The following is a 21,150-nucleotide window of genomic DNA, read 5'->3' as shown; positions in this document are numbered from 1 at the left end:
GGAAATCACAGCAGAAGCCTCTGAATTACTGCTGCATTCCTGGATATCATTTATCATGTGTCTTCCTCATCTCTCCCCCCTTCTATTTGGATAAGACTCTTTTCCTTTCCCACCTGACCCTTAGATGGAAAATTTGTACAAATTTAAGACAACATACGAGTTTTCTTTAGATGATTTAGATAATGAAAAAAATCTCAGCTTCCTGGATAAATATTATATTAAGCATCCCTGCCCTCAAAAATTTAAAAGTTTTCTGCAAAAGAAATTTAAAAACCCAAAACATTGCAACTATTATTTGCAATAATATTAAAAACAATATTTAGGAATAAATTCAATCACTGAAAGAAATTGAAGATGACACAAATAAATGGAAAGATGGCCTATGTTCATGGATCAGAAGAATTAATATTGTTAAATCGTCTACATTACCCAAAGCAATATACAGATTCAATGTAATCCCTATCAAAATTGTAATGGCATTTTTTTTTCATTGAAAGTTAAAGAACCATCCTAAAATTTGTCTAGAATCACTGAAGACCCCCAATTCCCAAAGCAATCCTGAGAAAGAACAAAAATGGAGGTATCACACTTCCTGATCTCAAAGTAAACTACAAAACCACAGTAACCACAACAGTCTGTTACTGGCACAAAAGTAGACACGTAGACACCAAAAAACAAAACTGAAGCTCAGAACTAAACACATGAATAGATGGTCAATATCTGTCAAGAGAACCAAGAATACTCAATGAGGAAAAAAGTCTCTTCCATAAATGGTGCTGGGAAACCAGTATACCCACATGCAAAAGAATGAGATGGATGCCTATCTTATACCACTCAAAAAGTAGCTCAGAGTAGGTTAAAGACTTAAATGCAGGTTAAAGACCTGAAACTATGAAACTCTGAAATGCTCCTTGATGTTGGTCTTGGAAATGATTTTTTTTCTTTTTTGATATGGCACCAAAAGTGCAAGTAGTAAAGAACAAATAACCGGGGCGCCTGGGTGGCTTAGTTGGTTAAGTGTCCGACTTTTGCTTAGGTCATGATCTCGCAGTTCGTGGGTTCGAGCCCTGCGTCGGGCTCTGTGCTGACTGCCAGCTCGGAGCCTGGAGCCTGTTTCAGTCTGTGACTCCCTCTCTCTCTGACCCTCCCCTGCTCACGCTGTCTCTCTCTCTCTCTCTCCTAGAAATAAATAAAAAATATTAAAAAAAAAAAAAAAGAACAAATAACCAAGTGTGACTAGATCAAACTAGAAGCTTCTGCACAGTAAAAGAATAATAGACAAAATAAAAAGGCAACCTATTGAATGGGACAAAATATTTGCAAACTAGATATCTTAAGAAGTTAATAACCAACATAAGGAATTCATACAACTTAAAAGCCAACAAAAACAAAAATTAAAAAAAAAAAAATCCCCAAATGATCCAATTGAAAAGGAACTGAACAGACATTTTTCCAAAGAATATATACAAAGGGCCAATGGGTACATGAAAAGGTACTCAAAATCATTAATCAGGGAAATTTAAATCAAAACCACGAGATATCATCTCACAGCTGTTAGAATAGTCACTACCAAAAAGACAAGAGATAATGAGCGTTTGCAAGGATGTGGAGAAAGGGGAAGCCTTGGGCACTATTAGTGGGAATGTAACTTGGTACAGCTATGGAAAAGAGGATGGGGGTGCCTCAGGTTAAAACATACCTTATGATCCAAGTAATCACACTTCTGGGTATACATCTAAAGGAAAGGAAATGGCCATCTCAAAGAGATATCTGCTCCCCATGTCCATTACAACATTATTTATAATAGCCAAGACATGCAAACAACCTAAGTGTCCCATCAACTGATGAGCAGAGAAAGAAGATGTGAGATACACAGACACAAATGTTATTCAGTCATAAAAAAAAGAAGAATATCCTGTCATCTACAACAACATGAATGAACCCTGAGGGCATTACACTAAGTGAAATAAGTCAGACAGAGAAAGACAAATACTGTATGATCTCACTTACATGTGGAGAGTAGAGCAATGATTGCTGGAGGCAGGGGTTGTGGGTGGCGGGGGTGGGGAGAAGGGAAGTAATCAAAGGATACACACTTCCAAGTTCCAGGGATCTAATGTACAGTATGGTGACTACAGCTAACAATACTGCACACATATTTGAATCTTGCTAAGAGACTAGATCTGAAATGTCTCATCACACACAAAAAGAATTTGGAACTCTGTGGTGAGGTGATAGACATGTTAACTAACCTTACTCTGGTAATCACTTCCCAAGAAATACAGGTCATACAATCATCACATTCCACATGTTAAACTTACACAATGTTATTATATGTCAATTATATATCAGTAAAGCTGGAAAAAAAGGGAAATCTAATTTAGAAGGCATAATAGGCCCTTCAACTCGGCCAGCCAGTCTAGGCAGGTATCTCTTCTCCCGCTACCCCAGACCTCTCGTCCCTACTTATGAACCTTGCCGTGGACTCCTTGCTCTTCCTCTTCCAGAGTTCAAGGTGAAGTCCAATATCTCATCTTCTAAGATGTTTTCCCCAAGGGCCTGCATCTCTGTCATCCAGTAATTATTATCATTGGTGCCACCCATTTGGGCATTTACTTACTGCTGCAAATTGTATTTTCCAAAGATGGCTGCAAAATATCTGCCACTCCCTGTGTTCTTCTGCCACGTGACCTTGAACCCCCCTCCCCGCCCCCGCCATCAAAACGCAGGGTGTAATTCTCCTCCTTTTGAATCTGGATGGGCCTCAGGACTCACTTGTAGCCAACAGAAGAACACAAGGGCAGTGATGCGATGTGGCTTCCACCAGTGCTCTTGGGTGCTTGCTCTGGAAGAAGCCAGTGGCCACGTAAGAAGCATGTTCCCCCCAAACCCCAGATGATAATGCTGGAGGTGCTGGGCCCAGCTGCGCCCAACCTTGCAGCCAGTCCTGATCCGAGGTGCCAAATCTGTGAATGAAGAAGCCTGGATGGAGCCCTGAGCCACTCAGGTCTCTCCCAGCTGAGGCCCCAGCATCGCGGAGCGGCTCCAGTTGCCGCCCAAAGGCCTTGCCTGGAGAACCTACAAACACGATGAAATAGCTGCCGTTCTGCACCATCAAGCTTATGGTGGCTTGTCGTACAGCAGATCACTGAAAGACCCATACTTTGTGATGCACAGTTATTACAAGCGCCATGGGTGGAGACGATGCCACTCTTTGATAAATCTCCCAGTGTGCCTGGCGTAAGAATGTGCAGGTAAGTGCTGAAGAACTCTTGTTCAGAATGCCCTCTGTGGGGCTGACAAAGATGTATAAGATACCGTCTTCCTTGTAGGGAGCTCACAAATTTTCTTTAGCAGGATATCTCATCCGGAGACCTGCTTACGAATAGTTGTAACACAAAACACAGAGACACAAAGTGTTCTGAGAATCGATGGGGAGGAGAAGACCTCCCGTATCAAACTGAAGGAGACGCGGAGTATTTGCTAGGAGGACGGGAGCAGGTGGGAGAGGAGAAGGGGGTGGGGTGACAGGTGCCACCGTGCGAACATCCGGGACGGACAGAGCCAGACAAGCACCGAGCACGTCCCGCCTCTCAGGAAGGGCAGGGAAGTGACTGAGCATGTGGCTTCAGTCAAGAATTTCTTGCTCACTGCTTCAGAGTCTGTGTCTCCCTCTCTCTGACCCTCCCCTGCTCATGCTGTCTCTCTCTCTCTCTCAAAAATAAAGAAAACATTAAAAAAATTAAAAGAAAGAATTTCGTGCTCAATGAATGAAAAGAAAGGGTCAAACATCACTTACGTTGGGGGAGTCACAAACTCGGGAAATATTGACCTACATCTTAGGACGGCATTACCTGGAGGGCAGAGCCCCTTCCAGACAGAACACCAGCCCCTGCCCCCAGGAACCCACATTCTGGGCTCCATCTCTGCCCAGCTCCCCTGCTTCCCCGTGCAACAGATGACACCAGGACTTACAGTCTCTACTTTAAGGACTATGCCAATCTGGAGTTTAAAAGAAAACCTCAAAGAAACAACCAAAAAAACCATATGGAAACCAACTTAATAATAAACTATTTCAGAAAGAAAAAGAAACAAGAAAAAAATCCTTGAGACCTGTAAAACACACCATAAAAGGGTGGGTCCTTCTAACCACATAAAGCAGTATTTATGTCCTTCAAGTCCATGCACGGAAAAGTCCAGTAAAAGCCTGTCCCTGGAATGGTAAGAGTCTCCAGGACCCCTCAGTGCGGCACGGTCTGTACGAAGGACCAGCTTGTCTGGAAGGTTCACTGGAGTCTGTGGGTTCTCTGGGCGCAAGGACAAGCCTGATTCACGAGAACCAGCATCCAGAGCCACAGATGACGAAAAAGCTTTTGTTCCTAAGTCTCAGTTGGATGACCCATTTATCACTAAATATAAGCCTATTTGCATCAATACCCCCATAGTCATTAAGGAAAAAAATCTAGGATAGAAAAGAAAAAAAGCACTTAACACTTTTTGGGATTTGCCTTCAAAGACATTGTTCCAAACTCTTCCTGTTAAAATAGCTGAAATTTCTGTTCTTGAATTAGTATTCGTGCTATCTTTTATGATTTCTTTTATCTTAACTTTTTCAGTGGGTAAGTTAGGAACACTCTGTGCTTAGGGAAGGGAAACCTAAATGACTGAGGCTTTTATGATAAGTCATTACCCTCCCCAATCAATGTAAATTTGATCACAGTATTTAAAAAGCATAGTCTGGAAATGCAGAGCCCACAGATCATCTCCATACACACCCAAACCGCCTGTTTATAAGCAGATGCGCTCAAGCCCGAGGTGTCGATGAAGATGTACCAAGCAGACAAGGCCATGGCTGCAATCTGGATGATTACCTGTCACTGAAAACCCTGCTTGGTTATCCCCACAGGGATCAAAGAGCTCTGAGAAATAACCACCACTGGTGAAACAGGGCTGCCCGCAGTGAAAGTTGGTTCCCATTCAACTTGAATTTTTATTTATTTTTTTTTTACATTTATTTATTTTGAGAGAGACAGAGAGAGCATGAGTGGGGGAGGGGCAGAGAAGAAGGGGGGGAGAGAGAGAGGGAGGGAGAGAGAGAGACAGAGAGAGACAGAGAGAGCGAGAGGGAGGGAGGGAGAGAGAGGGAGGGAGGGAGAGAGAGGGAGGGGGAGAGAGAGAGAGAGGGAGGGAGTATCCCACGCAGGTTCTGCACTGGCAGCACAGAGCCTGATGTGGGACTGGAGCCCATGAAACTGTGAGATCATGACCTGAGCTGAAATCAAGAGTTGGACACTTGACGAACTGAGCCACTGAGACGCCCCTCAACTTGAATTAAAAGAAAAAGAAAAAAAAGACCAGCTATGTCTACAGGGTCCCGGCCTCCCTGTTCCGAGCTGTTTCTGGGCACTAAAGTTTCTACCAAAGTCAAAGGGCTCTGAACGTCTCTTTCCTGTAACAAACAGCACCAGGCATTTTAGCCCTTATTTTCCCTAGAAAAGTTCTGTTCTAAATCCAGGGCAACCTGCTCTCCATCGAACGTTTGTTATGCTTCAAGTGTCTTTTGCGATGTAGCATATAAGTGACTCCCACGTACGCTGAATGCTGATAACGCTCGTATGGGGGGCAGGGCCCGCACAGACCTCAAATTCCAGGACGGGAGAGAGTTCGATGCCATCCACGGCCAACACGCGTTCGACCATCTTTCCCCGCCTGGAGACTGAAACGAGCAAGGCTGAGCCCTTGCGCAGGGTTCTGTCCTTACACTAACTCCCCACCTGCACTACAGAGCCCTTCAGCTTCTCCCTCTCGGGCAAGTGGCCACCTGGTTTCTGACCCTGAGCCCAGCAGTCTCCTGGTCCCAGAGAGCACTGCTAGTTAACCCCCTGCCTGCCTCCCATTCAGCGAAGGCGTCCCCAGCCCTCAGGTCCCCAAGGAAGCGAGCACAGCCCGAAGTGTGTCTGGCTTTCTGTTGTTTCGGCCCCCGCACTGTGCTCGCTGCCTCCCCCCGAAATCTCTCCCGTAGCCCACGGAGTGCGCACATGCCAAGAAACCGCTGACTTTCGGGTGTCTATGCGATGACACGACTGAGAACGCTCACTGGGAAGGGGCAGGCGCCCTCCCTGGGACCTCTGTCCCGCCCCGCGGGCCCGCGCACCGGAGGGCAAACAGGCGGCCAGAGCTCGGGGTGGCGCTCCGTGCGGGAGACGCGCGTCCCTCTGTGGGCAGCGTCCCCAGTGACCCCGTCGGAAAACCACTTAGCCCTCACTGCACGGGCAGCAGTGATGCCAAGGTGGCGAAGCGATGCCCTTTACCCGTCCAACAACGAGTCTGCACCCCAGAGCCCCCCACCCCCGAACACGAGAGAGACGAACCCTGTGAGGTTCTCCGTGGGCATCAGAACAGTCCGTGAGCTCAGGGGCACAGAGGAGCGGTTGTCCACGAGGGGAAACCTTCCTCCAGAACCACGCTGTCCAGCACGGCAGCTGCAGCCGCCTGGGGGCTACTGACATTGAAGCTGTAAGTAAAAGGCAACACAGTGTGGCGAGATGCACCAGCCACGCTCGCAGTGCTCGGAGCCGCGTGCACGGGGCTCGTGCTGCTGTCCTGAGCACGCCTGCAGGGGACAGGTCGCCACCGCGGCGCTTCCCGCCAACGGTTTAAACTGGTGTCTCTGGGAACCCGACTCCCTCTTGGATGTCAGGGCAGCAAATCTCAGCAGCTGCTGAGGCCCCGACAGAAAACCGCATCTGAAACGGGGTATTTCCTTGCAACATAAGGATTCCGAAAGGCATGACAAAAAATAGACTTGCTCTGCTCAAAGTAGGTACTGCTCACCCTAAGAACAGCAAGGCAGTTGGGGGCTCAGCACACAGCCCTCTGGCCCCGGGGCAGCGGCTGGCCGCGAAGAGCACGCCACCTCTCGACAGAAGGAGAGCGGCCGCAGGAGGTGTAATGAGCCCCATCGGGCATCGCGTCACACCCACACACCTTATCACGTGCATGTGTCCCCCACAGATGGTGACGGAGACCTGAGGCTAACAGGGGAAAGGCTCAGCGCCCCGAGTTACTACCCCAGGAAAGTTCTCCACGTAACGACCACACCAAGCGATTTTCCTCCAGCCGCCCTCCCTCAGGGAGGCATGGACGGTGGTGGGAAACAGAAGCAGCTTTTTCGCTCCGGGCTGTAGTAAGATGTCGCTCACACAGGAGCAGCGGAGTGAGTTTTCCAACATCGCGGGAGTCCGCCTCCTTTCACCACGAGCCCTGTTATAGCTCAGATAAGCATATGGTCCAGGTTTATAAAGGACTTTATGAATACTTATTCCTTCCAGAGACCACATGAGGAAACACTCGGCCCTGGTTTACGAGGGGTGAACAGTTAAATGCCGGAGGTGTGGGAGGACCTGCCCGAAGCTGTACCGGAGCAGCAGGGGCAGAGTCAGACTCCTCTCCGGGTCTCTGGGAGGCACAGAAATTTCCGGCCTGACCTGCCGCATGAATCTCCTCGGTGCCTGCCTGTCTACTCCCTGCTCCTCTCTCGTCTGCTGTCCATGCAAAAGCCTGGGTAAGCTTACAGTACAAGCAGAACCCACACACTCCTGGAAGCCCTTCGTGACTTCCCACTGCTCATCTAATTAGACCCGCTCACCGAGCATGGCCACCAGGCCACTTGGCCCTGCAGATCCTCTGCCGTCTCCTCCTTCTACTGCTCGGCCGTCCGCCACACTGGCCTCCCTGCTGCCCCTCTGAACACTCGTTCCTGCCTCCAGGCCACCACACTGGCTGTTCCCCCAGCCTCAATGCCTTTCCCCCAACACTCAGCATTGAATGATTCCTTCTCAAACATTTCACCCTGGTCATCTTCCTCACAGGAGGGATTGTAGGAGAATTGATTGTAACAATCAATTTCTGCTTCTTTGGTTATTACATGTTTATATCTCACATTCCTGTTAGACGCTTAGCTTGGCAAAGAGGAATCAGGTCTATTTGATTGGCCTCAACACCCCGCCCAGAAAAAGACTCCGTAAACGAGCTGAATAAATTAGCAAACTGGATGGATGACTGCTCTTTCAGGCCTGGCCAACAGGCCTCGGTGCTTTCGCGGTCAGGACGAAGAGAGCGTCTGTGTGATTTCCCTCAACTTTCTGAAACTAACTCTCCTTTCAGGTCCTGAACGGGTGGGGTGAGAACTACTGCACTTTACCAGGGACATCGGCCAAAAATGGCATCTCTCAGGGACCTGGCCCATGGCGAGTACAGAGGAGAGGGCGTTGAGGAAGGAAAGGTGAGTCATAGCTAAAGACTGCGACGGCGAGAGCCACACGTGACTTCCACACTGTTCCCCAAAGCCACACAAAGCCGCCAGTGTGGAAACCCTCTGACTAAACATTTACTCTATAAGCAAGCTTTTCCTCAATGTTAGTTTGAGCTGTAGATTCTCACAAGGAGTCCGTTTTCTGCTACCCTCCAGGCATACGCAATAGGGAAATTATATAGATTTCCGTGAATTATTTCTAAAACACACCAAAAAAGGCAAGGCTTCGCATCTAGCTAATCTGCTTCTAGAATAGCTCTCAGTGGGAATTTCCACCTCTGTAGCCACATGGTGGGAGGTGGAGAAAACTAGCACCTAACTAAATGGGAGCTTTGACTTCTCCGCATTTTGTCAGCATCTCTCGGAGCCTATTATCTACATGCACTTTCAGTCTCTCCCTAGTCCTCATCCATTTATTTATTTATTTATTTATTTATTTATTTTTAAATAGTTCACTGTCAAGTTGGTTTCCATATAACACCCAGTGCTCATCCCCACAACTGCCCCCCTCCATGCCCATCACCCCTCTCCCTCCCACACCCATCAGTCCTCAGTTTGTTCTCGGCATTCAAGAGTCTCTCATGGTTTGCCTCTCTCCCTCTCCCCCACTATTTCCCCCCTTCTTCTCCCCCATGGTCCTCCGTTAAGTTCCTCCTAATCCTCCTATACGTGCAAACATATGGTATTTGTCCTTCTCTGCCTGACTTATTTCGCTCAGCATAACACCCTCAAGGTCCATCCATGTTGCTACACAGGCCAGATTTCACTCTTTCTCATTGCCATGTAGTATTCCATGGTATAGATAAACCACATCTTCTTGATCCATTCATCTGTTGATGGACACTTAGGCTCTTTCCATGTTTTAGCTATTGTGGAGAGTGCTGCTATGAACATTGGGGTACATGTGCTCCTATGCATCAGCATTTCTGTATCCCTTGGGTAAATTCCTAGCAGTGCTATTGCTGGGTCATAGGGGAGTTCTATTGTTAGTTTCCTGAGGAACCTCCACACTGTTTTCCAGAGGGGCTGTACCAGTTTACATTCCCACCAACAGTGTAGGAGGGTGCCCGTTTCTCCACATCCTCGCCAGCATCTAGAGTTCTCTGATTTGCTCATTTTAGCCACTCTGACTGGCGTGAGGTGGTATCTCAGTGTGGTTTTGATTTGTATTTCCCTGATGAGGAGGGATGCTGAGCATCGTTTCATGTGTCTGTTGGCCATCTGGATGTCCTCTTTGGAGAAGTGTCTGTTCATATCTTCTGCCCATTTCTTCACTGGGTTGTTTGTTTTTCGGGCGTGTAGTTTGGTGAGTTCCTTATAGATTCTGGATATTAACCCTTTATCTGATATGTCATTTGCAACTATCTTTTCCCATTCCGTCGGTTGCCTATTAGTTTTACTGATTGTTTCCTTGCCGTGCAGAAGCTTTCTATCTTGATGAGGTTCCACTAGTTCATTTTTGCTCTTGTTTTCCTTGCTTTCAGGGATGTGTCAAGTAAGAAATAGCTGCGGTTGAGGTCAAGGAGGTTGTTTCCTGCTTTCTCCTCTAGGGTTTTGATGGCTTCCTGTCTCACGTTCAGGTCCTTCATCCATTTTGAGTTTATTTTTGTGCATGGTGTGAGAAAATGATCTAATTTCATTCTGCATGTTGCTGTCCAGTTCTCTCAGCACCATCTGGTAAAGAGGCTGTCTTCTTTCCATTGGATACTTTTTCCCCCTATTTTCACCAACATCTGATCTAGTTAATTTTTTTAAATTAAAAAAAAATATTTTAAATGGTAAAAATGGTATCTCACTGTTTTGTGCTACCTTCATTAAAAATAACCATAAATAAGTATATTTTTGCTTGCTTATTGGGCTCTTGTATTTCCTAGACTATTAACTGCCTTTTCATAGCTTTTATGAGTGGTAAATGGTTTTATTTTTTTAAAGTTCTTTATAAGCTTCTTCACAGTGAATTAAACAACCAACAAAACTAAAAGGCAACCTAATAAATGGCAGAAGATACTTGCAAATGACATATCCAATAAAGTTTAGTATTCAAAATATATAAAGAACTGATACAGTGCAACACCCAAAAAACAATCCAATTACAATATGGGCAGAAGGTATGAACAAACTTTTTTCCAAAGAAGACATCCAGATAGCCACAGACACGTGAAAGGATGCTCAATATCACTCCTCATCAGGGAAATGCAAATCAAAACCAAAGTGACGGGTGCCTCCATGGCTCAGGTGGTTAAGCGTCCGACTTCGGCTCAGATAATCTCATGGTTCGTGGGTTCGAGCCCCGCGTCGGGCTCTGTGCTCACAGCTCAGAGCCTGGAGCCTGTTTCAGATCCTGTGTCTCCTTCTCTCTCTGCACCTCCCCCACTTGCACTTTGTCTCTCTACCTCTCAAAAAAAATAAACATTAAAAAAAAAAAGCCCAATGAGATATCACCTCCCATGGGTCAGAAAGGCTAAAATAAAATCACAATATACAAGTGTTAATGAGGATGTGGAGAGAAAAAGGAATGCTCTTGCATTGTTGGTGGGAATGAAACCTGTTGTAGCCCCTGTGGAAGTTCCTCAAAAAGTTAAAAATAGAACTACCCTACAAGTTAGTAATTGTACTACTGGGTATTTACCCTTCCCCCCAAAAAACCCCCACTAATTCAAAGAGAAACATGACCCCCTATATTCATAGCAGCATTATTTACAGTAGCCAAATTATGGAAGCAGTCTAAGTGTCCATCCATAGACGAATGGATAAAGAGGTGGTAAATACATATATGGTGGAATATCATTCAGCCACAAAAAGAAAAAAGAATGAAGTCTTACCATTTGCAATGGCATGGAGGAAGTTAGAGAGTATTATGCTGAATGAAATAAGTCAGAGAAATACAAATACTATATGATTTCACTCATATGTGGAATTTAAGAAACAAAACAAATGAGGAAAAGAAAAAAAAGAGAGCAAGAGGCACAAACCAAGAAACAGACTCCTAAGAATAGAGAACAAACAGATGGTTACCAGAAGGGAGACGGGTCAGGGGATGGATGAAAAAGGTGAAGGGAGTTAAGAGTGCACTTATCTTGATGAGCGCTAAGTAATGTACAGAATTGTTGAGTCATCATGTTATACACTTGAAACTAATAAAACAGTGTATGTTAGCTATACTGGAGAATTAAAAATAAAAACCTTTTAAAAAGTTATTTATATATTCTGATTAGAAATCCTTTGCCTAAAAAAAAAAAATCCTTTACCTAGTATATACTCCACTAGTCATTTTACTTTGTTGAAGGAATCAACTATTATGAAAGGAGTTTTCATATAATAAAATGCATCACTTATTTTTATAGTATTGACATGTTATATCTTGTTTGAGAAGCTTTCCCTTACTCCAAGTTCATAAATATGGTCTTTTTTCTGCCGATGTCTCCTATAATCCCACTTTTCACACTGAACTCTTTAATCCAGGTAGAAGTTATTTTTGTGAATAGCATGCAGTGGGGATTTAATGATTTTTCCAAATAGGTAGTTATTTCTGCTAATATTAATAAATATTGCAGCACTTTCCCCAAAACTTGAAACATAATTTCTATCACCTATTCCAATCTTATATATACATGTGTTTCTGAACCCTATATTTGATCTATTTGCCTACTTTTATAGAAATTCTATATGGTTTTAATACTATTTTAAAATATGTTTTGAGGATTTTCCTTCTGCCACTATTTTTTTCCTTTTCAAAGGGGTTTGATTCTTTTTACACATTTTACTCTATATATGAATTATAGATTGGCCTGTCAAGTTCCATGGAAAAAATCTTACTGTAATAGTGTTTGAGGATAACTGATAGATTTGTATGGTATATCTATCTATTTAGTCAAATCTTTTAAGTCCTTTTTAAAAATTAAAAGTTTCCCTATATGGGTCTCACACAATTCTTAGGTTCATTCTTAGATACTCTCTATTTGTTGTTATTGTGAATTGTGATTTAAAAAAAAATATTATCTAAGTACTGGCATACAGAAAGGTTTTTTGTATATGGATTCAGGTAAGTTGCTGAAATCTATTAATCCAACAGTTCAATTATTCTGTACATTTTCTAGGTAGATAGTATTATCTGTAAGCAATGACAGTATTATCTTTCACTTTCCATTATTTACAGCTATTTTTCTTGCCTATGACACTGTTAAGAACCTTCAATAGACAGTAGCAATGACAAAATGCATTCTTGTCAATAGTTTCTGTCACAATGAGAATTATTTCTATATTTCACCAAAAAATAAGATACTTGTGGGTTTCAGGTTGAGAGATTTTATCAAACTAAGGAAATTTATTTTAGATCCTACAGTTTCCTATGATATATGTGCCTCTATGATAAAATGGGAAGGGATCTCACTATTTCACTCAGTCTTATGTCTCCAATTTCTAAAACATCATTTGTTCACAACAGGTTCACAATTATTGTTATGTGAACAAATTGATGGGATAAAAGAACAAATATGAGATTTTCTTTTAGAATAGTACTTTGGGGATATTTTTTCATTTTTTAGAAAAACAATACCATCAATTTTGACTTTAAGAATCTGATTAAAGGAAGAAATGCACGTTCTGATATGTATGTGAGAATTTCATTAAAGTCTGTGTGTACAGAGTTCAAGTCTCGGTAATATCAGAGAAGAAAGCCTAATATCGTGCAACCTGGTGATTAGCAGAAGTGATGATGTCTGGAAATGATCAGTATTTTATCTGGATTCCTTGGAAGAATTCCTAACTGGAAGTGGCTTCTGGAGATCCGAGGAAGCTACCTCAGGAATACGCTGCTTCTGAGAAATGCCCAACAGCAGACTCAGGCTAATGAGGTGTTGAGGTGAGGTGACGAGAGACTGACACCTCTCCATTTTATTTACTGCCTTCTGAAAGCGACACCAACTGGGTGACAAATCAACGGGTGCTCTTAGGCCACCCACTGCCTGTGCTCCTCCCGACCTCCCCGCTCCTGTTCCTGCGGCAAAGCAGCTCTCTGTTCTGTTTCGGTCACACTGACCCTCCCTCCCCACCCCTCCCCTGACCTCCACGGAGCAGTTATGGTTTGTGAAGAGCTGTTCCACTCAGCAAAAATGCCACAGAGCGGGGTGGAAGTCTCCACGGGAAGATGGAGACACGACAGGGAAACAGAAAGGAGCCACTATCCCCTCTCCCTCCAAGAAGGCTGGGAGGGACGTGGGAAGGGGGTCTGGGGTCTCACAGAGCCGCCGGTGGGGACGGGGAAGGGAGGGGTTCCCCAGCTTCATCGTGGGTACAAAGTGTCCCTTCCACAGGCGCATGACTGGTGCCCTTGGACAACTTCAAGTTTTTTATGTCATTTATTAAACTAGTGTTTGTACTGTGCCGTATCCTGCTCTTCTCACCCAAGATTTGCAGGTTAAGGGAAAAGAGCGTGGGGCAGGCTAGACAGCCTTCCATCCCTTCGGACCCTCCCTACGAAGTATGGATGAGCGGGTATGGGTGTGTTGGTGGGTGGGGCTTTCCGCCATTGCCTGCGGCCCTCCTAGGAAGGGGTGCATTGTCAGCGGGATGATGTAAGCAGAAGAGGAAGAGCGTGTTTCTGCCCATGAACTCCAGCAGGGCGTCAGACGGGTCCACAGACCACGTGAAGGCAGGTTCTGGGGAGCGGCGGGTCACTGCGCATTTAGACTAGGGGGCGTCAGTAAAAGCCTCTTGGGGAGCAGACAACGGTATCATGTCTACAGACTCTGGGCCCTCAGATCGCAGCCATGCAAAGACCCTGCGGCATGGAGTCCGTTCCTGCCCTGGGCCTGTTGGGAAGGGTCCAGAAGCACAGAGCACGTCTGGGACACAGGGAGGACTTGAGTGTCACATGGATGGGGACAGGACGCGGAGGCTGCCAGGCAGGTAACAGACCACAGTGGGAAGGGTCTTGAGCTTGAGGATCTATGACTTCAGAAGCGACGCGCAGCCCTCAGTCCCCTGGGCAGGCAGGGGAGCTGAAAGCCTTCCGTGCGGGGGCTCCCTTCCACTGTGCTCTGGCTCCTGGCGCCATGTCCGGTACCTAACGAGTGCTCGATTTTGTGGACTAAATCAATGATTAGAATTACTATATTTACAACGGTGAAGGCCTTAAGGAAGTGCTGAGGAAGGCTGAGCACTGAGAGTGAATGAATGCAGTATTCTCCCGTTTGCCCAAAACCTTATTTCTCAGAGTCTCCAGCTCAAATCAGAGCCCCGTTTTCTTCTCTAACCTAATTCCCCAAATAAGGAATTGTCTATTCCTTATTGTTTTCCAAATCTGAACACCTGAGCTCCAATTATGCCACAACAATAGAGGTGACAATCCCCTCCACTGCCTCGAAGAAGGGTAGACCTAGAGAGAGCGCATTTCCCAAACTGGGATGAGTGCGTAACATCAGTTATGAGGAAAACGCAAAACACACAAAATGTGTTTTTCTTTTTTGTAATGAGCATCCACTATACATTAGGCATGCGTGTTCTGTCTAATCCTCAAAATGCCCTTTGAGGTAGATTCTGCTAGCGTTGCCATGTCACGGTCAAGGAAATGTTGTAAGTGGGGAGTCCTGGGTCGACAGTCCAGTGTGCCTCCAGAGCCCACATGCTCTGTGCACAGTATATGGTAACAACTTTCCACCCCTCCCTACACGTGTTCCCTGAAAATATGACATGGGGGCACCTCCCACTTACTTGGGCCAACTGGTCACATCAGAAATGACACTGTGTCACCTCCAAGCCCAGGCCTCAAAAGGCCTCACTTGCTTCCAAGCCACCACATGAAAAGCCCAAGCTAGCCTTCTGGATAATGAGAGACAGCGGCCCTGGCACCCAGCCATATGCAAGACACTTGAGTGAGCCCGGCCAAGCCGGGCCCAGATCAGCAGAACTATCCAGCTGACCTAGAGGCTCACAGACAATAAAAGGCTCTTGTTTTAATATGTTAAATTTGGGGAAGGTTTGTTACTCAGCAAAAGCTGACTGATATATTATGCCACACTCACACACATATCTACTATTCCTGGAACCAAAAGCATCCTGTAAGAATGAGATTCTTAGTGGCAGCCCTTTCTTCTGGCCTTTCCATCTCGACTCACCTCTGCCTACTTGTCAACTTTGCTGTCACTTACTTCTTCGTTATAGAATTCTTCATAAATTCTTTCTTTTTTTTTTAAATATTTTTTAATTTATTTCTAGGAGAGAGAGAGAGAGAGAGACAGCGTGAGCAGGGGAGGGTCAGAGAGAGAGGGAGTCACAGACTGAAACAGGCTCCAGGCTCTGAGCTGGCAGTCAGCACAGAGCCCGACGCGGGGCTCGAACCCACGAACCGCGAGATCATGACCTAAGCGAAAGTCGGACGCTTAACCGACTAAGCCACCCAGGCGCCCCTTCATAAATTCTTTCAAGATGTCTGCCTAAGAAATAAAGGAGAGGCACCACCCACTGGGCTGAGCAGGTCATTGGTACAGCCTTCCTTACAAACCCAGAGATCCCATAAAATATACAAGCCAACAAGTGCCCAAGTCCTAGGTCCCAGTGGAGAGGTCCTGGTGGGAAGGGCCCTCAGAGACTGCTAAGCATCACTCCCTTCAGGGGCTTCTTCCCCGGCCTGATTATGGGATGACCTTGGTCACGAAAAGTGAGGTTTTATATACAGAGCGGGGTTCACACACTTTGGGCCTGAGAGCCGGTGCTCCAACCCCATGTAGCAGCAGCACGCCTCAGGGCTGGCGCTCATCCTGGCCAACCAGCCTCTCTGATTTCACTGTGTGCCAAGGTCTCCCTGCCCACGCCAAACCTGACTCTCTCACAAGACTGAGTCATCACTCCTGTGTCCCTTGCACCAAAAGAATATGCAGCTAAAAGAGACACTTACAGAATGAAATACATCACTCACTTCCTATAGAATCTTCCATGGCTCCCATGGCCAGCAAAACAAGATTAGGACTCCCTGGCACCACACCTCCTAGAGCCAAACTTCCCACGTTCTCTCTCACCTCTTCACCCCAGAGCCTCTGCATTACCTCACCTTCATGCCCGTGTACATGCTACTTCGCCAGCATGGCGCTCCCTCTCTTTCCTTTGACTCCTTTCCATCTTTGAAGAGTCTGCTCTTTCTCTCCTATCTTTGTGCCATAGGCAGAATTACTTACTCCCTTGGGATGCCAGGAGATACTACTGCTGTTATTTAATCCTCGTGTCCAGGGAAGATCGACTTTCTCAGCCCCACTGTACAGATAAAGGCATTAAGGCAGAAAACGTACACTAGCTGACTGAGGCCACGTGACCAGTGAGTGGTGCAGATGACATCCAAGCCTACGTCAATCTGCAGGAGATGACTGCATCACGGCTCCTTCCATCGCCTTGAGGACGCGCCCGGGCTGGCCTATTGTGATGAGACCCATGTGAAACAGGGCTGGGCTGCCAGTCCACTCAGCCAAGGCCAGACGATAGCCAAGAGCCAGCTGACCCCTAGTCACGTGACAGGCCCTGCGAGACTCGTGGATATGCTTGACATTATGTGCAAACCAAGGTGCTGGGTCTGTTATGTACTATTGTGACAACAGATAATTGCAACAAACTCCCATGCTCATTTTTCTTACTGCACCTTATTTAAGAAATATTCACCAGGGCCCCTGGGCAGCTCAGTCGGTTAAGTGTCCGACTTCAGCTCAGGTCATGATCTCACGGTCGGTGGGTTTGAGCCCCACGTCCAGCTCTGGGCTGACGGCTCGGACCTTGGAGCCTGCTTCGGATTCTGTGTCTCCCTCTCGCTAGCCCTACCCTGCTCACTCCCTGTCTCTATCAAGAATAAATAAACGTTAAGAAAATTAAAAAAATATATATTCATCAGTCATTTATTGAATACCCCGGATGGGCAGGTGCACATCACAGGTCCCGGGTGGGACAGAATTCTTCACACAGCAGACAAGTCCTGGTAGAGACAACAAACGACCACAAGCCACACACCAGCACATGTTGCCTTCTCTGCGGCCTGCCTTCCATCTTCACCTCCACCACAGACCACTGCAAAGCTTCTCCCTATTCTCCTCCAATCCTCATTCACCCCCAATGCCTCCTCCCCGCCCTGCAGCCAGCACGAACTTCCTGAACTGCGTGACACTGACTGCACCCCCTGCACCTCCCAAGCCCTGCGATGTCTAGGCCGGTGCCTCTCTCCCTGGCGCCCTAGATGGAACCGTGCACAGTTCCTATTCCCTCTCGGATGGCTATGAGGTCACAAAACGTCTTGCAGCCACTCCAGAGTGACCCCATTCAGTATTAAAATGGCCAGTCCCGTGTAATGGTATAAAGGCCCAAATTTCATTCAAAGGTGAACTTTGGTATGTCGTCTTTCAGGTTTGAAGGCTGCCGGGAGCAGAGGGTGGAAAACAGACGGTGGTCACTTTCATCCTTATCCTCCATGTCCCAGCAACTGCTTAGGGCACCTTTTGGGCCAGGGCGGTGGGAAGGAGGGAAGTCACACGTGGCTGGGACACATATCATCAAGTGTTGATCTCTCTGGTCACTGCAGATGTTCAAAGCTGACTCTCTCTCCCTCTCTGGACACTTTAGGGTGGCAGCATTGCATGCTGGCCTCTCTTGGCTTGCTGGGTGTCCCTGGTTAAATGTCCAGGCTCACGTGAAGGCTCCCTGGAGCCTCTAGCTTGGGACCCTTCCCTGAAGCTCCTGAGACGATCACCGGTGTCCACTCCCTCTTGGACGGTCCAGGACGACACGTGGGCCAGCTCGCGCCGTGTGCACTCACACATCCGTCTGTGGGAAGGGAGGACCTTCTGAGGGCTCTGCGGACTCCTCCTCAAGCTGTATGTCCAACATCCACCTTTGTGCCCGGAGACGCTTGGAAGACACCTGGGCAAGCACTCTGAATGGTCGTCTTGGCGTTAGGGGACACGCCCTCTTCTCTCCTCCAACAAGCTCAGGTGGGGAACCACCACACCGCCAGCCTTCTCCGCAAGCCCCTCTCCGAGGTCAAACTTCCCGGCCTCTCTAATGGCGACCCCTTTGTACCCTGGACATGGGTAAGGGGCTGGGCTGGAACTGAGGGGCGGCCTTTCCCTTTCCAAGTCCTGACAGGTCGTGGAGCGCCTCGAATGAGGCTGCGACGAGAGTGGCACCCTTGCGGGGCTCGGCGGAAACTGACGAGAGCACGCCACACGTAGACACCGGGCTACACTTCAACAGCGACGTGTTTCTTCGTAGCCGGTATCACGCTGGAAGGAGACGCGGATTCACAGCATTGTTTTATTCCTCGTGGAGCCTTCTGGAGGGCAAGGACCGTGTCTGCGTTCCCTGACCACGTCACCTGCAGCACCTTGCCAAGTGCTGGTCCACGGAAGGTGCTCTCTAAGTGCTTGCTGACTGACCAAAGGTATCAACAAACTAACGAAGAAAAAAAAAACCATCTGCAACTGTGAGGTGTGGTTCAACCTTCCTGCCGCAGTGAGACGGCTGGGTGGGGGGCACCTTTCATCGCCTCGCAGGCCCGGGCACGGAGGCAGGCCGAGACCTGCAAGGCGGGCGGTCCCGGCCGCGGGTCGGCTGTCCTGTGCCACCACGCTCAGGGACGAAGAAAATGCTCTTAAAAACCGGGGGGCAGGGCACCTGGGGGGCTCAGTCGGTTAGGTGTCTGATCTCAGCTCAGGTCATGATCTCACAGTCTGTGGGTTCGAGCCCCACGTCCAGCTCTGTGCTGACAGCTCAGAGCCTGGAGCTGCTTCGGATTTTGTGTCTCCCTCTCTCTCTGCCTCTCCCGCTCGCTCTCTGTCTGTCTTTCAAAATAGACATTAAAAAAAAACTTAAAAAAAAAAAATCGGGTGGCAGGAACCCACCCTGTGGCTTTCTTCGCGTGCACACTGCCATCGTGCTCTACCCCGGACACAGAGCCGGGAAAGGGATGCAGTGGAGCAGACTTAGCGACTTGCTCTAGACCCCGAGGAAAAGCCAAGTGGGGCCAAGGGGCTGTGAGTCAGACTCTGCTCTTACCAGCGTTCTGGGTGCCGCCTCCGATCACTAAAAGAAAGAGATTAAGTAGCCGAATTGGGTTTGCAGTGTTTATGCCATTCTCTGAACTGTGCACTCTGGGTGAGGGGAACGAGTTTCTCAACTCAGAGTCTGTTTGCTTTCAATTTTGGTTTTTTCCGTGCAGCTTTCGGACTCCAACCTGGTCACACGCCATCAGAATTCCCTGACATCTGCACTTCTTGTTTCTAAGGCTTCTCACTGTTTCCTTCTTTCCCCAGCCTGGCCCTTGGGTTGCCAAGGGTACGGTCTGGCTTAACGGTGGGGCGGCACGGGACGGCAGCTGACCCTGCGCTGGGGTGGACAGGCCTGTCCCCTCGCGTGGCCTGGGCCCTCTGGGGTCCACTGATCCTTTACCCCCCAAAGCCCAGGCCTCCGAGGCTCCCAGCTCCTACCAGCCCCCCGACATGTCCGGGCCCCCGGATGCCTCCCTCTTCCAGCCTGGACTTCTCCCAGCGTCAAAAACCTTCTGAATCTGAAATAAGGCCAAGGTATTACAGGTGCCACTTCAGGAGACTCTTGGAGAGGATACTTTGTTTGATTTACCGTTTAGTCCTGAACAGGGCCCAAACTACTGAGAGTTAAGTGCCATCTGTGGAACACTGATAATCTGGGAACGGTTTCCGTTAGGTGGAAAGATACCCCCAAAGTTTCCATTTTATTAGCCGGAGGACACCCACCCAGTTTCCAACCGAACTTTGCCATCTTACTCTCCTACTGCAGCCGCCCTGCCCGCTGACTACACGGGGCTGGCTCTCCCCCGCTCCTCGCCGGGCTCTGTGTGCTCCTCCCGCCGCTGCCTGAAGCCATGCTCAGCCATCACGGCATGGCCTGCAGGGCGTGCGCCATCGGGGAGGCCCCGTGCCTGGGGCCCCAGACTGCTCTCCCCAGCAGCACCGGCGGGAAGGAAGCTGGAACCTCAGACTCAGGCGCACGGCGTTCAAGGCCATTCCTGTCCACACACGCACACCTCCTGTGTCTCAAGCCCTGTCTAGTCTGTAGCTGTCTGTCTCCCCACAGTTATCAGCACTGAGCAGATGCTCCATAAACACTGTGATCCACCACGTGAGGTCAAGTATGAGGAGAGCACTTACCCGGCATCTGAAACCAACAACATTTGCCGAGAGAGAAGCCCGGCACTGTGGCGGGATCAGGGAGCTCTGACAAACAGCGTCTGAGGCCTGCACTCTGGGCCAATTGCCAAACTCACTCTCAGGCTCAGGTGGTTCATCTGTAAAATGGACTTAACGTCCCCAACCGTCAGAAGGGAGGTACTGTTATCACCTTCTCACATGTGGGGACACTGAGGCACTGAGGAGCTAGTGGCTCATCCAAGGATGTGAGCGGCAGAACTTAGGTTCCAACCTGGGCTGTCTGGCTCCGTATACACACTCCGGGCTTTACTTCGAAATTAAACAATGGGGGCTCCTGGGGGGTTCTGCTGGGTTAAACCCCCAACTTCAGCTCGGGTCAGGATCTCGAGGTTCATGAGTTCGAGCCCCGCGTCGGGCTCTGTGCTGACAGCTCGGAACCTGGAGCTGCTTCGGATTCCGTCTCCCTCTCTCTCTGCCCCTCCCCCGCTCATGCTCTGTCTCTCTCTTTCTCTCTCTCTCAAAAGTGAATTAAAAAGAAAAAAGCAATTAACGAAACAAACAAAAGGGAGAAGGGACACAGGGATTCGCTGAGAGCAAGCGGAGAGGTCCGAGAGGAGCCTGGCTGTCCGCCCTCCCCTCCCAGCTCCCTGCCGCCAGGCGGTACCCCTCTTGCTGGTGTCG

General features: G+C 48.0%; 1 protein-coding gene across 1 annotated transcript in view; it reads right to left on the bottom strand.

The window, feature by feature from the left end:
• ITGA9 (integrin subunit alpha 9) overlaps positions 1-21,150 on the bottom strand; it is a 324,287-nt gene that overhangs the window by 171,642 nt on the left and 131,495 nt on the right. The gene's annotated exons all lie outside the window — the stretch shown is intronic.

Source organism: Crocuta crocuta, unplaced genomic scaffold (assembly GCF_008692635.1).
Source record: "Crocuta crocuta isolate KB4526 unplaced genomic scaffold, BGI_CrCroc_1.0 scaffold541, whole genome shotgun sequence".
NCBI classification, from domain to species: Eukaryota; Metazoa; Chordata; class Mammalia; order Carnivora; family Hyaenidae; genus Crocuta; species Crocuta crocuta.
Note: the sequence above shows the minus strand (reverse complement) of the source record. Positions and strands in the feature narration are given on the sequence as shown.